A 17,732-nucleotide genomic window follows, 5' to 3' on the forward strand; every position below is an offset into this window, starting at 1 on the left:
AGCTGTGTCTGTCTGACAGAGCTGAAATTGCCCCAGGGCAGTGGGAGCACAGCTCTGGGGTGTGGTGGGATAAGAGGATGCCTTGTGTTCAAATAGCTGCCTGGATTCGAGAGGTTTATCTTCAATGTGGATATGCATCTAAGAGGAAAAAATATCTCCTTTTCAGTTGAAGTGCCTAGGTCACTGAGATGATGATGTGTGAAGAGAATTACAGTATTTTATTAAACTTTTTAATGAAATTCTTTGATTTGTAAATGCTTTTGGACTTCATGGACCTGGTGTTGACAAACATTTGGTTTGCCCTGGGCAGCTTTGGTGTGTGAGCACTGTGTGAGTGAGGTGCTTTGGCAGGACACACACAGGCACGTTGGGCTGTGTGTGGGCTGTTAGCAGCTGGGGCCGCCCAGCACACTGTGCAGATTGCAGTGCTGGTGCCCAGGGGACACCGAGCACATCCCTGGAAGAAATGCAGCTCGGATTTTGGGAAGAGTTGGGAAGTCTTGGGTAGAAAATATTTTAGCAAAAAGAAGGTCTTTAGGGAAAAGGGTGAAATACTTTGACTCCTGAGTGGGCTCCTATTGAACCTAAGCTGTGTAGATACTTGCTAGATAGAGCAGACTTCTGTTGGGCTAACGTGTTCTAGAAAGCCTCCAGCAGCTGTGTGTCCTTAGGAGAGCTGTTGTGCCTTCTGGTGCATCCATCATCCAGAGGTGACCAGCACCCAGGCAGCAAATCCTGCTAGCACTATGGGAGCCAGCAGGAGAGCTGCACGCTGTGATGCCTGGAGAAGCTGCCTCTCCTGGCAGGCTGCTGTCGATGTGTCCGCAGTCCATCTCTACAATACTTCAGCTTTCTTGGTGCCACATGCTCTTGCATGCATCTGTGCAACACTTTTGCTGCCTGATGATCACTGTGGTATAGGCACAGAACTTCCTCCTGCTCTGTCCGTCTCTCCTCGGTTAGGATTTCTGAATGACTATATGTGCATACAAAACAGTGGGTAGGGACTTATTCAGCAGAAATGGGGTTTATAAGCAGGGCTTGAAAAGAGGAAGCACTACGAGTGTGAATGTTTAACATAAGCTTAAGCTCAGGAGTGTTTTGGCTCGTGGAAGAGCATGTGTCTAGGGAAATCCAACACGGCAGGTTTGATACCTGGAAGAAGCCTCTGGGGTCCTGAAGGCAGTAGTAAGTGACGAGCGCTGTGTCGCCACTGACCCATTTTGCTTACCAGCTATGTGAAATTTGCTTCTGATTTGTTTTTCTGCTGCCTGCCCCGATGAGGAGTGCTGATGTAGTCATGCAGGAAGAATTTGGAGTCTGTGTCAGACGGTTCTCTCCTAGACCATTGCTCTAATAAGACATTTCCTCTCATTTTCAGCCTGCTCCTCTCCTAATGCCTTAATGATACAGAAGCTTGGGATGTAAATTTGCAAGCATTAGCACTGGGTTGAGGATGGGAAGCGTTTAGATTGTTATTGATCAAATTAGCCCCAAATCCTAAGGAGTGGTCAGAGGTGACCTGCACTGCAGCCACTGAGTTCCTGGTGCAGAGGGTACCCAACCATCAGCCTGAATTCCACGAGAAAATGATTTGTGGGCTCAGAATACCATTGATAACCAGCATAGTTAGAAAAGCGTCTGGAAGGAGGGATCGGTGGCAAGGAATGCTGAGCAGTGGCTATCCACAGCTGCTGTGAAGACATAAAGTTTGGTGACCTGAAATAAGTGACATCAGAGCTGAATTCAACTTAAGCTCAAGTGTAAGCTTGAATTCTAGGCCAAACTTGAAGTGTTAAACTCTATTTGTACCCCAGAAAGAATGAACCCTGCAGACTCTGCTTAACTCTGGAAACAGGAACTCAATGGCTGCTTGGGGTAAGAAAGTACTGCGTTCTTCCATCAGGAAGGGAAGAACCAGCCACCTTAAAGTGGTGATGCAGTGCAACTTTTATATGAAGAACTGTGGCAAAGTTTTTGGCAGTAACTGTCCTGACAAGTATGAATTCCTAAGCCTGGGAAGGGCTGATGGCACTCCATTACTGCTTTAACGCTTTATGGATGGATCCCACCCTGCATCTCTGTGTGCCATAAAAGCATTTAAATGGATGAAAGGTGGCAGCCTTGGCTTGCTTTGAAGCAGTCTCGTTATGCCTGTGTGTGTGTGTGTGTGTGTCAGTACGAAGTTTCTTACAATTTATCCTCAACATCACATCTCAGATTTATTGAAGTTCATAAAAAGAAGCGAGTGATACCTGAAAGCAGGAGATAAAAAAAAAAAAAGAGGAATGCAGAACAGTTTCATACATCCTGGAGTGCTTCAGAAACAGAAATCCTGATCGCAGCTGCTTGTAGCAGGTAAGTGATGTCACCTGGTCCCAAAGCAGGTGGCTCCTCGGGGGGACCCAGGGCAGCTTCCAACCATTGCATCAGTTCTGTGTCAGCTGCACTGCTGGTGTGCCTGCAGTGCAAGGGCCTTCTTGGCTCTACAGCTGCAGAAAAGGAAGATCAGATGAAAAGGAGAAATCAAAATACTTAAGTGCTGGAGAAGTACATCGTTCTCAAACTGTAAGTAGAAGGTGAGGAACCGTATGCCTTACGGCTGCTTTCCATTCTGTAACAGGAGGTTTCACGAATAGAGAGAGCTTGTGAAGAGACCCCTGGCACTGCAAAAAGGAAGGGATGGGATCAGAAAGCACCACAGAGCGCTCCTACGTCTGCAGGGTCGTACTGTGTGGCTGAAGCGGAGGAGAGAAGCAGGAGCTGCCTTCGCCTTCCGCGCAGCACTCCCGCACCCTCCGCGTGCCGCTGCTCCTCTCCCCCTCTTCCCGCTCAGGCGCGGCGTGCAGCAACGTGGCTGAGAGCTGCGCCCGCGGCCGCCAGGGGGCGCCATAGTGCCGCGGCGGGGCGGGGAAGGATGCGCCGGGAAGGATGCGTGCGGCCGAGCGCGGCGGGACGGGTGGCGGCTCTGAGGAGCGAGGGGCTGAGGGCTCGGCTCGTGCGCCTGGAGAGACACGAGTGCTTTGGGGCAGCTCGCTGCCCGGTGCCTGGGCTCGCAGCCAGTGGTACAAAGCCCTGTGGTACAGCATTGAGCACTGTTGTTACTAACTCAGTGAACAAAGCTTTATCAGCCGCGGTCCGGCCATGGGAAAGGCTGTCATTTGGCCGTGCAAATCTGCTTAGGTGGAAAATGTTTGCTTACCTATAATAATACATGGGTTGGGAAGTGGATGCTATTACAGCAGCTCAGCTAACAGTGGTGTCATGTGGGCGCTGTAGTTCCCGTAAGCACCTGGACTCAGGGTAACTCTCATTGCTCCCCTGTCAGAGCAGGAAAAGCCTTCTTGGAAATCCTGAGGCATGACATGTCATTAATTCAAGAAACTGTGTATCTGGACACGTTGTATTTGCATCTTTTGAGGAATAAGCAGGTGTTGTATAAACACGTTTTGATGCCAAAGGGCGTCTCACTCGAGTAACGACTGTAAATTAATCCTTTTAGATTTGACTCAGATTGTGAGAAGCTGAAGTTCCCGGTCAGCCCTTCCACTACCCCTCCCCCTGTAGATGCTGTTCAGATTTGGCTGTCTCTTGCTGTAAGTGCCTGACGTGCTCCTGTCCCACACACCAGCAGTGACCTGGCTTGGTTCTGGCTCCTGTCCTGAACAAGAGACACTTTCATGGTTGTTTCCTAAACTCTTCTTGAGAAGGTTTTCATCCACACGTTCCAAAGCAGAGCACAGGATCAAAGCTAAAAATCGAAGGCACTGTATTTTGAAAGGAGGGGTCTCTTTTTACACCTTTCTGCCACGCCCAGCTCTTGTGCCAGCTTCCTACCCCCTGGCAGAGACCAGGAGATGGTGCCAGAGGGCCCCGCTCCCAGCGCTGCTCAGTGTTCGTTTCCCAACTCCAGGATCAGCAGTTCTGCAGCTCTGGGAGATGGTGTGGCTGACGGCGGGCCGGCCTGTTACATCAACCGCTCTCGGAGCGGTAGTTGACAGCGCTAATCTGCATTATGTGGGATTAAACAGGCACAGTAATTAACTTGCATAAGAGCTTTAGCAACTTCTGGCATTTGAATTGCATCATGTCCTGTCTGTGGCGGTGCGGAGTGCCTATAGCACGAGGACAGCGCGGTGTGAGGCTGTGCGGGGGGAAATGGAGCTCAGATTTCAGAAGCAAGCAACACTGAGAGGAAGAGAAAGAAAAAAAGGGGCTACACAGCCCAGCTCAAATATCTAAGCCTTTTTTTTTCAGGAGGTAACGTGTGCATTGCAGGTGTGTTGGAAGGGCATTGTGGGCACTGCTGTCTTCAGCCCTCTTGAATCCAAACAGCTACAGAAAAGATGTCTCCATTCCCAATCCTACCTGTTCTCTGGTGTACCGCAGCTCTTCTGTGCTGCTAATACAGATCTGCTTTGGATCAAACTCACAGCAGGAAGGCCAAAATGCAGCTGACTGCCGTACTTTCTCTTTCCTTGAAAGCACACAGTGCTGGGGAAAAGGTCTTGGAGTCAGCAGAAAAAGTTGAGATTTAATTCCCCCAGTATCTAGTCAGGTATCCAGGATCTTACACATGAAGCTTGTTCTAGATTTACATGAGGCAGAAGTAACTGCCAGGCTGTCTGGACTTTGTAGGGCTTCAGGGAAAAGTGCTGACCCAGTTCACTTTGCAGACAAGTAATTTTGTTCGTTCAGCTTTCAGACTTGGGGTCCTCTTGCAAGCCCTGCAGGATCGTGTTCTCAGGAGCAATTTGCTTTTCAGGAAGCTCTCTTTTAGGAGATGGCCTTTTCCAAAGCCGAGCAGTTGAAGTTTTCTCACTGCTCAGACAGCTCTGTGCAAGTCCTGATGTTTTAGGAGCTGTTGGGAACACGTGTACTGCGGAAGCCCTCAGCTGCCCGAGGTGTGGCGGACTTCAGTGCTGTGCCAACCTCAGTCCTAATTCCTCCCTGAAAATGGGCAGTGGCCATGTGAAAAGCTGCTGTAGAGGGTCAGCCTGGGCCCTTATCCTGGTGTAAAAGCAGAGGGCAATAAGGTACTGTGGGGGCCTGGTCCCAGCGAGCCCTGAGCACCTCATCCTTCACAAGTCAGCGCTGGAAGCCCCGCCGGGCAGCAGGCTGCAGCTCCGCTCCCTTTGAAGAAAACCACTCATGGGTGTGAAAAGCTCTGATCCTTATCTCGGTGTGGGTGTGCTGTCAGAATGACTTGGAGGAGGTAAAAACAGAAAGTGATAGACACCAACTTCTTTCAGTATTGCTGTTTACCTGCATGGAGAGACAGCTCCGGGGTCCTCCTTTGGATGGCAATGTTTGTTTTGAAAGCTGGCTGAACCCTTAATTGATGTTTTACTTAAGAAACGGGAAAATGAAACACATTGCTTAAAGTATTAGTAAAAAGCAAACTATGTAAGAAAATGATCCACGTGAAAGAACAAAACCAGAAGTATGAATTAACATAAAATGACTTTCAGGTTTAACTAATAGTTTCAGCAGCCGGAATCCTAAAGCCTTGCTGTGCTTCTACAAGAATCTCTTCCACAGATCCTGTATGTTGATAGGCTGGCACTCCAAACCTGTGGGGAAAAGGGCAGATGCATGGAAATCCCCTCTTCTAAAAGGTTTCTTGTCCAGTTTATCTGCAGTGCTTCGCAGTGGCAGCTGGATGTTGGTGACAAGTTTATATGGCACTGCTGTCAGCTCTGCTGATATTATCTGTGATGTGTCCTTTTCAGTATTTAAAGGATATTCTTGCAGTATTGCCTGACCTTACTGCTATGTTTTCTGTGTAGAATTTCTTAGTGCTTGATGGTATGTGCTGGAGAAAGCAGAGTGTGACACTGGCTTGAGATGCTCCCCAAGCAGAGACTGCCAGGCACGATGTGTTCCCCTCCTTGCAGCTCCCGACCCCAGCAGTGAGGTGAGCAGCAGCAGTCGGGCACAGCCAGCCCAGCAGCCCCACACAGGGCTCAGCTCTTCCTCTGAGCAGGAGCGGCACTGAGGGACTGGAGTTTGATGTAACACCAGCACTACTACACACACGAACATGTATGTGAGGAAATGACAGAACTTTGGTAGCTAACTTCCAGCCCCAAGAAGGGAGAAATTGTAAACGATGGCTTTCCATCAGCTGTCTTGGTTCTCTTGTAAGGTCCCTGCAGCCCAACTCACTGTTGTATAAAGCAGCCTCAGGATTGCCATTGCCTGACCACAGCCCAGATCAAATTCAGTAGCCCTGCTTCCTTGTTGCTTGTGCCTCTTCCCTAATGGGAAGCCACGTCTTGTTTCCCTCTGGCACTGAGCTGTGTCAGAAGCATGGCTGAGGGGACAGATGGGCCAACTTCTGCAGGGGGAGGAGCTGCATGGAGCCTGAGATGTGAGCCTGTGCCAGGAGGATGAGGAGCTGCAGCACAGACTAAGGGAAAGCCACGTGGCACAGCCTGTTTAGCTTGCACTCCGGTTTATTTTCACTAGGGGGATGAGCTGGAGAGAAGGCACATAAAGACCAGCAGCAAGCACGCTGTTGGCAGGCAGGGGCACAGGGCACGGTGCTGACTCACAGCCGTCCCCACTTGTCAGCAGGCCCATGCTGGCAATGGGGTGCATCCCTCACACAGGTGTTTGCTCGTGTTCCTGAGTCGGGCTGTGAATTCCTTTGCTCAGCAGCAGCCAGCATCTAGTGAGGCCAGCAGGAATGTGTCTGCATTGAGAAGAGTGTAACTGTGCTTTTTAGCTAACTTGCATTGCATCTGATTGAACCTGCTGCAGGGGAGAAAGGCTGATCTTAAGCTGATAACTGCGTTTAGATGTGACTTAAAATAACTGGCTTAGGGGAGCAGTGATCCCAGAGAGAAGTGTTCTTTTCTGCTCATGGGTCCCAGAGAGCAGGGAATTACTGCCCTGAGTGACATCAAAGGCCAATTATCCCAACTTTCTGCCACCAATTGGAGGACTGAACGAAGATCAACAGTGAGAACTGGTGCAAACCAACAAGAGCGAGGGAGCTGGGATAGATCCATAGCTCTTCTCCCAGTTCCAGCCACCCAGGTATGGCAGGATGTTGCAGCAGAGCTGAGGGCAGAGAGCAGCCATTGAGCTGTGGTCATTAAAGCTGTTGTGAAGAGGGGCTATTACCATAATTAGTGCCAATGAGATGAAATGTGCATGCATGAGCTTCCAAAAATTGCATCCAGGTTTCCGTGTCAGTTCAGGGATGTTTGCAGTTCTTACTGTCACATGCAGAAATTTTAGCTCCCCAAGGAAAAATAAAGACACAGAGGGGAGGTGGCACTGAAGGCACGTGATGAATCCTTGCACTGAAGCTGTTCTGCTGGCATGAACATGCCTCCATGCACCCGAGAGCTGCTGATCTGCACCCCTATTACTCACTGTCATGTGTCTGCCCATAACCTTGTTTTCAGTTACGTGGCAGTAGAAGCATGCACGTTGTTTTTCAAGTATGAAAACGCCTTTTCCTTGTGGTTGGTGTCTTCCGTGCTAATTTGCTGACATCTAAACTTTGATCCTAGCCTAGTGCAACTGTTGTGAGATCAAGGGCAGTGCTGCCTTTGCAACAAGCGATGGGGACAGCAAAGAAAAAGGGCAAAGTTGAGTGAGAGCAGAGGTTGCAGCAGCTGAGCTACATGTATCTGAGTTATCCGTTCAGTGAGTTGTTCACGAGGACTGCAGTTCTTGCAGAGAGGGAAAAGTGTGGCAGGAGATGAAGCAGCATTTTCAAGCAACCCAAAAAGTGCAGTCAAAGAGGAGGGGTACCTCTCCTTCCTTAGCACCAGTTTTGCTGTGTTCTTTTAAAAGAGCTATTGTTGAAACATTACACCTCCTTCTGGAAATGCCAGCGGCAGTTCTGCTGTGTGTGCTTTCAGCAGGGCACAGCTGGTATTCAAACACTGCCTCTTTGGCACTTACGTTAGTCAGTTCCCATGATATCATCACATAGATTTCCTAAATCAAGGACTGGGTTCTGTGGGCTATAAGAATTTTCTGAAAGCCACTTTGTAAGCCTACAATTAAAGAAATACATGTTTACTTGCACCACAAAAAATCTGAAAAAGTTTAGTAGTGTATTTAAGACTGCATTCTTTCCATTCTGCATTCTGAGCCTGTCAGAACTTCAGACTTTGTTTATATAAGTACTGAAGTCTTATTTATTGGTTTTTGGTTTTGTTCTTTCTTTTTCAATGAAGACTGAGTGCTTTGGTAGCGGTGATGTTTTTCAGCAGGACGGGAGCTCATTTGGGGCATTAGAATGAGGAGTGTGGCTACTCAGTATTACTCCAGTAAATATAAAATTACTGCACAAGGGCGATGGGGTGTAATCTGCTCCATGCTGTACGGTTCCTTGTGTATTTGCAGAACAGCACTAATCAGCTTCTCAAGCCAGGCTGCAAGCTGCATTTTCTCTTGCTTAAAAAGATAACAGCTCTTTTCATAGCATGGTTGCTGTGCTGTTGGTTGTTGCGTTCAGTGCTGTGCGCTCAGGAGGAGTTGGAGTAATAATAAAGTCTCAGGGGTTCGTGTGTGGTTGTTGCAAACTTCAAGATAGAAATCAAGATAGTTCAGTAAATCGCCTTTATTTTCTGCTTTGTTTTTTGAAATATTTTATACTGCTATAAAACCTAGTATTCTTAACAGAGAAAAAGAAGGAGATACCTGCTTAGGGTTTTTAAAACTAAGTTTGTTAATAACTATTCATTCTTGGTGGTCGGTCATGCTTTAGTTGGCTCAGCAGGAACAAAGCAGAGAGCACCTGGTGACAGCTCTTCCAGCTGACTCTATCCCAAAGGCATCCAGAGTTCACACACAGATGAGATCTTCCACCGCACACTTTTAGTGGCTGCATTCGTTGTTCACTACTGCATGTACGTCACTACTAATTACAGAATCAGAGTCCTGCTGTCTTTTACAGACTTACAGCCATGAAAAAAGTGGTGCTTTAGTTTATTCAGGGGGGCCTGCATGTTAAAACAGCCGTGTAGTTCGCAGCTATCTGTAAGAAGCCTGCACACTACAAAATGAATGGCTTCAACATAGGAGACAGAAGAGTAGAATGGCTTTTCTATCAGGTCCAAGATTTTACATCTGTGCATATTTTGAAGGAGTCAACAAAACTCTTATCTAGGCCTCCAGAATACATCATCCATGCTTGGTTAGGAAGCAGTCACCACACAACCCTACCCAGTGAACTGCAGTACCTCACTGCAAGCAAAAACAGCGCTGTTCACTGCGCTGCGTCGCACTCTGGAAGAGAAGAGGAGGCAGCTGACTCAGGAGGTACAACTGAGCTTTGTAATCTCTCCCAGAATGTCTTCCAGGAGCAGAACAGGTTGTGTGAGAACATGACCTGGGTGAGCTGTGCTAATTAGAACATTTGAAATTCCAAACTTTTGTCTCAACTACAGAAACAGACGAGACAAAGCGTCTTTAAAAGAAACCAAAATAATGTGAACTGAAGTGCAGATATAATGAAAGATACTATTAGTTATGGGTGATGACTAGCTAAAGTATGTTCAGTTCTTCCCAAGTTGTCATAGCGAGAAAGGCTAATAAACCCAAACCACATCTGCTGCATTCTGGAAGGTCTCTGAGTACCTGTTGTCACATGGCAGCTGGCTGCAGAGGAACACAACTCCTTGTCTGTGCTATGTGTCGAAAGACAAGCACAAAATGTATTTTGTGAACAGCCTAAAGTTAGGAGGGGACAAAGTCATGTTTGTTGTCTTGCCAGAGCAACGTGCCTTTGGACCAGGGTTGGAACTTCTTGGCCTAGGTATCTCCGGCATCCAGGAAATACAGCTCATGTTTAAGGTGGATCGCCCCTTTAGGACTTCAGATTTCTTTAAGTTATGATGTTCTCCTGCAAATCTTTGTTCTCTTAAGGCAAACTTATGGCGAAACAAATCCTTAAAAGCATTAACTGCACATACAAAGTATTTGTTGTTTCTGATTTGTAATATGTATTATCACACACTCAGCTTCCATTTCTCAGAAATGTTCGTGCCTTGGAAATATCAGAAGAGATAAGAGGTACATCACGCAGTGTTTTGAAGAACACACGTATGATTCACTAGCTGGTAACACAAACATTTTCTTGGAATGCAGATCACGGTATGTGGGTGTCCTCGTTTATCTGCTGCTAAGGAAGCGTGGTTGTAGTCTTCCTCACACATGAATTGTCTGCCTTAATCTTAATCCTCATAATCCTTAGACCTTTCCTGTGTCAGGAGAGGATGAGTTCTTTGTGTGCTCTCAGACATTACTGACCTATTTTCCTGAAACCTAAACCACCATCTGAGCTTGGAGTGTTGTATCACTTTAATCATTAAGAGATCAATCTGTTTTCTATTATTTACGCCTTCTCAGATTTACTTCAGAGTAATGCCAAATTGGGGGATTATAAAATTATATTTTCATTATTGCACCTTCCAGTATAAATTCTTGAATAAGACTTTTATATTAAATCCTCCTGTGATTCTCTATTTTCTTGTTTGGTATTTTTTGGTTTAATATATGTACATTCTGATTTTATTTGTTACTGCCAGCACTTGGCTCTGTATTAGCTGCTTTTTAATATGCTTTTACAATATAGTATAGAATGCTGATGTGTACGTATCGGTATTGACTGAGAATTTATTAACAGTGATCCCCATTCTACTACTGCAGAAAAATAACCTTAAAATGTATTGAGTTTGGTCACTTTCATTAGGCACAGAAAATCTATCTGCTAGTGAAGTTCTATTTCACTGTCTGCTGTCTCTGGTACCAGATTTTCAATCACAAGTAATCACTGTGAAGCAAAGGAGTACACATATCAGTCAAAACTTCAATACATCTCCTGCTGTCATTACTGAGGAGTAACTTGAAGAGCGAAGGTTCCCTTAAGCAGTAGATTGAATCATTTGTCTGAGGCAGTCAGTGGGGAGCTCTGTAAATGTAGAGTTGAGCAGATCTGACATTCTGCTCAACGCTGCTCAGAATAACCTATGGACGTGTACGTCCCTGAATAATCACTGCTTTTACACATGTGGAAATGACATAAATCGGGTTATAAGAGCTAACTTTTTTTTTCCCCATTACTACCAGCACATCTCAGGACAGATGCTCTGCTACTGTGTAGCTTCAGCTCCACTCTGGCTTCCAATCAGTGGTGCTCTGCACAGCCTGCAGAACTGCACACCTCTGCTGTAGCCATGACTTAGGTAGGATTTGCTAGTCAAGCTTTGTCAAGTCAGTGCCATAGTTTACTTTCCATGACCCTGGAAGGAGGAGGGTGGCTACTCCCTCCTGTACTCAGCTCACTGAAATCCCATCTTTTGAAGTTTCTCAGCCGTATTGAAGCAGTGCTGCCCTTCACTACAAAGGAAACCCAAGTGTGTTCAATGAGCTTATTTTTTGAAGGCTAAATTTCATGGGTATTAAAATGATTGATTTGTTATGCCAAAGTGAAATCAGATGCATTAGGATCTGATGTGTTAGGATTCAAACAACTCCAGATTCAAAATCAACTTCATACATGAATGCGTAATGCGGTTTGAATAGTCAGACCCTGTATGTATTGATCAGCAGCACTTCAGTGTCTGTGAGTCACCACTCACTCAACTTTTACAGGCTGCAATAGCTCTCCTTTTTAAATGAAACTTGTTTCTTGCACATTACAAGAGAGTAACAGCCTGTTTTTACAGAAGTCCTTGTTTTTTCCAGGAAGAATTTCTCTCTAATTAGATGATCCTGATGAACTCTGCACAAATCCATTGCCTGAATGACTTTGCAGCTTGCTTTAGGCAGAACTCTAAATCCTTTTAGTCTTATTTCTACAGATTTCCAGGATAACCAAGTTCACCATAAGGTAACTTACTGCTATTACGCTTAGCCACATAATTGTGTCTGAAATTTGTTGTGCTCCATCCAAAGCATCTCTGTTTCTTACCTTCACCTAATATCCCAGAGAAAGAAAGGTATTCATTCACCTTCTTTTGCTTTCCAGGTTTGAATTTTTCTTGTTGGTAAGGATTCTCATATTTACACATGGGAAGCGATGTTATACAAAGATGGTGGGGTAGAAGTGGCTTCTCTAATGAAACTACTACACAGACTTAGAAAAGAAATACATTCTGAATGTGTTGAGAGGGTTACATGGAGGATTCTGTTTGCACAGAAGACATAAGAAGGGGGGGATGTTCTCCCCTATCACATCATGGGCTATTAATAAGTTACAGTGTTTCCCAGACTGTGAAGTAGTAGTTCTCCTCAATTACTTTTCTCAAATAACCCAAAATATCTGACTTGCACAAAAGCTTGAATTTAAGCTCCTGTTTTGGAAACTCTTGGCCACTTTTATTTCCTAGTTGAAAACGTTTTTTGCTTTATGAAAACACTGCATGGTAGTTGAGTAAAGAAAACCCACTAAATAAATGCAAAATGTCAGAAGCCTTTGTAGCTTTCACTTGCTACAGTGTGAAAGCACACTTGGATTGTTTGAGCCACTCGCTGTCCCATTACAAACAAGTCACCTTCATCTGTAACACTGCTGCTTTACTGCTTTTATTCATTCAAAATTGTGGAAGAAAGCAAGTCTGTCCTGGAAACTGCCTTTCCTCTGACTTCAAATAGGGGCCCTGGGCTAGGACCTGGGCTTGGTCAGTTTGATGGCTGCTGTCTTTGGAGCTTGTAAGGATCACCTTTTTTCTGCACTCTGGAATCACTGTTCACTGTTAGATGCTTTTGATTCCTCTTGGCCGCCTTTGGTGCTGTCAGCTCAACTGTAAAGTTTCAGTGGCCTAGAAAATGACAGGAGGCTTTCGAGCAAGAAAGTTCAGGAGCGGAAATAAAATCTACTTTTAATCCTGCCTCTGATTTTCTGTGGGCGACACAGTTTCTCATAGCATGGCAGGTCGCGTGGTGTTACACAGCGCTCCTCTCAGCTTCTTGTACAGATTTACACGCTTTCTCCCAGCTGGAAATTTCAGTCTGGAGGAGGCTATCACACTGCTAATACTTACATGGCCCTCTGATTTACTGCGGCACGTTGGCAATAGACTTGTAGTAATAGAAAATATAAGAGAGGCATTTAAAGAAGTATTCAAGCATTTACAAAGCTGAACTGTGTCAAGTGACAATGAATCTTACACTATATCCTTGATCACCCTATTATTAATGTCATTAATCTCTCTCTGTGAAAAGTGGCAGTACTTATCAGCTCTGGCTATAACCACAATACCAAATGTTCTACTAAATAATTAATCATTTGAGGTATGATGCCATACTTTGCCTCTTTCCAATTTAAGCTTAGCAACTTACTCATTTGTTCCTTTATTTGGAAACAAAAAGCTTCACGGATAAAAATGAGTCAAGTGAACTGATACGTATGTGCAGACTATTCAGCATAGAAATTTCATGCTGTTTCTTCTAGGAAAAAACAACAACAACAATCCATCTTTTAAAACAACACCCCAACATTAACAGCTCTGGGAATGATGACCTTAGGTACACGACCTGTCTGTTGCCAGAACCCCATCCCAGCTGGCTTCCCCTCTTCTGCGCCATCAGTTCAATTCTCTCCCTGTTTTAAGAGGGCATCTGGAATGCCACGCTACCAGGATATCTTTAGAGACAGAATGCTGCAATGCCAATTTGACTGTTTAATTAAAAAAATCAGGGGATAAGTGCCCCTTTGTTATACTGGTTATTGTTTGTAGCTAAAACCAAATAGATTCCAAGCAAACAGTTTAAAAATGTTATCTTCTTCTTAGTTGAAGTCCATTTAATTTAGAGTAATGGTATATTAATTTGTCGTGCTTAATTATGTAGTGAGTCATGGAGAAAGATTACTAATTATAGAGTCATTTATTTTTCACAAGTTTGAAGGCATGCAAAGGAAAAATACTCTGTCCAGACCAAGAGGTTTGTCCTATCCGAGTCCTTCTCTAATTGTCCGTTGTTCCACATAAGAAGTCAGCTTGGTTTTAGTTTAAATGTATGTGTCTTCTTGAAGTGCTTAATTTTGTTTGTGTCCCTCCAGGGAATTTTTGCTAAAAGCTTTCACATCTGTTATATCTGTGACACTGTTTTTTTCCCCTCTGGCTTCTTCCTCAGTATCGGTACACAGCAGTCTGCTCATCAAAGATTAATGCCAACCTTCCACAGGCATTTACCCATTCATAGACTCTCCTCTTTCAATGTAGCTCTTTGTTTTTATTAATTCCCACTGGATATGAGTTAGAATTGGCCATATTTAACCAGAAAACATTGGTTCTCTGTTCTCTTTCCCGATGACTCAGTTGACTGCATTTCCTAATCAGTATTTTCATAAGCTCAGTTGCAATCTTCCCTGCTAGTTACTACTTGCTATTCATCCTCCGTTGTTGATCAAAACATATGGCAGTGTTCCTTTCCCCTTGACTGGATGCCTGGAACTTTCAAAAGTGAGAATAGCTAATGAATTTTGCTGATTGGAAATTAAAAATAATAAACAAGCATTTGTGAATAAATCAATGCAATATAGCAGCCATTAATGATTTTGCAGCTACTCCTTAACTGCTTGAATGCTCTAGGGTGATACAAAGACTTGGTAATTGCTTTTAATTGTGCTATTGTGCCTTTAAAAAAGAATCAGCTAATACTTCTACTTGGCAGTTCTTATCATTGTACATAATTTATACACAAAAGGTCACAACCTCCCACAGTCACCAGTGTCTTGGACACTTTGTGTCTTATACAGCATCTTCTATAGTTTGAATTTCAAATTAGAAACACAGGTTATCAGTCATTCTGTATGTGATCACTGGGTTACTATAAATTCCTGAGTTCTTTAGTTTTCCTACGGGGTATTCAGCATAGAGTTGAACAAGAGAAGTGTTATGGTGGAAAACACTCTTACACTGGTATCCTCCAAATCCTCCACGTCTATCTTTCTCTGTACCAAACTGTTTCAGCTACAACGTATGATAAAATCAGTGAAAACAATAAAAAGTTTGCCTGTACTAGATGTTAACCATAAGGAATCTATAAAGAGGCTCAAGACAATGCTGAAAACATGTAGGAATCTGTTGAAATCTATATTCTGTCATTTACACAAATATATATGTGTGTATGTGAGTGTTTAAACTTTTGGTGTCTCTAACTCCAAAGTTGCTTAATCAGCAGGGACTGCAGATAATCTTTCACCTCTGATGCTGAACTGTGAATGAGGAACTGCAAGGTGTGCAGGAACCAAGTTATCTAGCTTGGACTTCTGCCTCCAGCAGCCGTCAGCACTGAGCAGTACAGAGAGCAGCTGAAGGGATGTTGCTGCAGAGTAATGGAAACGGACACAGTTTAGCCTTTTTAATCTGAATTCCTTAAAAACTGCTTTGAACACTAGTGTCTGAAAGCTTCAGACCCTGTCAAGATCTCCTAGTTCTTTCTAAGTGTTTTTGTTATTTGAACGGTTGAGTCCTATCTAAATAACCTTAAGATACGGTGTACATTGGACAGATTCTGGGGTCACAAAAAATGCTCTGTGATGCACGTCCTGCACATGGATGGAGTAATTAGATAATGTAGCTGCTGTCTCACTGAATACTTCAATAGTGTTCAGATCTAGCAGTTTAATAAGGGTCATGTTTGATTTCTAGTTGTACGTCCCATGCATTTTTCAGAGGAATTTTGCCTAGGCACTGCAGTGCTTGGCCACTGGTAATTGCCCAGGACCAAACACAAGAACAGAGGATTCAAACTTAGATTCAATGCGGAGCAGATGAGCTGTGCCCCATGCCACAACTCAGTGTTAAAGCTCCCATTTTCCTTTAGGTAAAATAGCTTTTGTAGTGTTATCATGAAAATTCTTTGCCTTAAATGAAATATCAAAGATTACATGGCAGAATGTAGGGTTGCTTTCAGTGTATTAATATTCACATCATATTCATGAAGTTTATTTTGTCTCTACCGATAAAACCGCTGGCAGAAAGCATTCTCTTCCCACATTTTCCATCTTTGAAGAACAGTTTCCTCTCCTTCCAAAAGTACTTATCCTTTTCTTTTTTTTTTCCTTCCTGCAAGAGTTTAACTTTAAAATCCTATTTCAGCTATTTCAGCTAGCGTCTTTTTTGGTTGCTCAATTATCTCCTGTGGATAATATTTTCCACTTTTTAGAAGTCAGGAGTGAAGTCTCCTGTGTTTCATTTCTAAATACTTGGAAGCGTTTTTTGCAGTAACCGAGGTGGCTCCTGTTGGTGTACGATTACAATCCCGTACTCTGTTAATTCACTTCCGGAAAGGCTCAGTATGTTCGCGCCTTTCAAGGGCTCCAGAGACATAAACAGTGCTTTTTCCCCTAAAACACGCAGTGCTTATGAAGGAGAAGGATTTTGTGGGGCGCGATCCCGGCGCCGCGTTTACACCCGCAGGACAACGGCGCAGGCGCAGTGCGCAGGCCCCGCCCCTCGCGCTGCCCGGCCCCGCCCCTCGCGCTGCCCGGCCCCGCCTAACGCCGCGCCGCGCCTGACCTCTAGTAACCCCGCTCCGCTCCCTCCCCCCCCCCCCCCATCCGCCGCCATTCCCGCAGAGCCCGGCCCCGCGCGCCACCGCCCGGCGGCCAATCGGGAGGCGCCCAGCTGCATATGGGATGAGCGCGCACGGCGGCCGAGCCGGGGCTGAGCCGAGGGGAGCGCCGGGACCCTCCGCCTGCGGGCGGCGGAGCGGTGAGCGCCGGGCGGTCGCGCGTCCTTGTGGTGCCCGGCCGAGCGGGCGGGCCCGCGGCGGCCAACCGGCTCCGAGCGGTGCTGAAGGTACCGGGGCCGCGCGGTGGAGCGGCGGGCCGGGCGGGGCCGGGCTCCCCCTGCGGCGGCGTGCGCTGCGCTTTGTGCGGGGAGCTCGGAGCGGCGGGGCCGGGGCAGGTGTCGGTTCGGGGCGGGCTGTGCCGGGCAGCGGGGTCCGCTTGGGGGGGGCGGGCTGCGTGCCGCTGTGCTGCCTGCTGTGCTCGGCCCGCTGGGCACTGCGTTCTGCCGAGCGGTGCTACGGTGGTTTCTGAGCTTCTCGAAGTGATACCCCCCCTCTCCCCCCTCAACAAACGGCCCCACCACCATGCGCCTTATATGTGGCGGCATGTAGCAGCTAGAATATAAAAGAAAACGAAAAATGCTGCAGTTTGTTCAAAAGTACTGGATTCTCGCATATATCTCCTGGCCTGTGGGATGGATTTGCTGACAGCAAACGTGAAGTTCTTGCATATCAACTGACGCCCTCTTTTAACTTTTAAAAAGCGTTGTTATCAGTCCAGCTTTGGTGCAAAAAGGACAAAACCAATGAATGCTTCTAGGTAACTGCAGATCTCGCTGCGCCCTTTGGCGCAGTCTGAGGGTAAGGAGTATCAGTCAGAAACGATGGGTGCTTAGTCGGGTCTTGGCGTGTCCTACAAGGCAGATGATGATCTCGGTGAGCCCAGATTGAGATGTGATGCTCGTTGTCATCAGCACCACAGCAAGACCTCAACATTGCTGTATTTGCACGTCCTGCCTGCTCTGAGAAGTTGTGGAAAGGCACTGTTGCTCCTGGACTTTACTTTGTCGTGTGTGTGCCTCAGGAGCGACTGAAGATGAATGCTGTGACCCAAACACTTGCTTCCTTCTGCATGTTTGTGGTTGAGTCCCTAGAAATGAGGGACTTGATGCTTTGTTTTATGTTGATGGCTCTCTGACAAATGTGAGTAAATTTGGTGCCTTTGCTGTTCCCTGTGCTCAAGA

At 45.8% G+C, this 17,732-nt stretch overlaps 1 protein-coding gene across 4 annotated transcripts in view; it reads left to right on the top strand.

Moving 5' to 3' along the window:
* ACSL3 (acyl-CoA synthetase long chain family member 3) overlaps positions 1–17,732 on the top strand; it is a 77,819-nt gene that overhangs the window by 21,493 nt on the left and 38,594 nt on the right. For 2 of the 4 annotated variants that reach the window (XM_065748248.1, XM_065748252.1), the window contains exon 1: positions 16,655–16,778. The exons of 1 other annotated variant lie outside the window; for it this stretch is intronic. The gene's annotated coding sequence lies outside the window, so the exon portion shown is untranslated. Of the gene's footprint in view, positions 1–16,646; positions 16,779–17,732 lie in introns of those variants that run through there. One more of the 4 variants, XM_065748249.1, reaches the window with a different exon arrangement.

Source organism: Cyrtonyx montezumae, unplaced genomic scaffold (assembly GCF_038088225.1).
Source record: "Cyrtonyx montezumae isolate F1298 unplaced genomic scaffold, pur_monq_1.0 scaffold_5, whole genome shotgun sequence".
Taxonomy (NCBI): domain Eukaryota; kingdom Metazoa; phylum Chordata; class Aves; order Galliformes; family Odontophoridae; genus Cyrtonyx; species Cyrtonyx montezumae.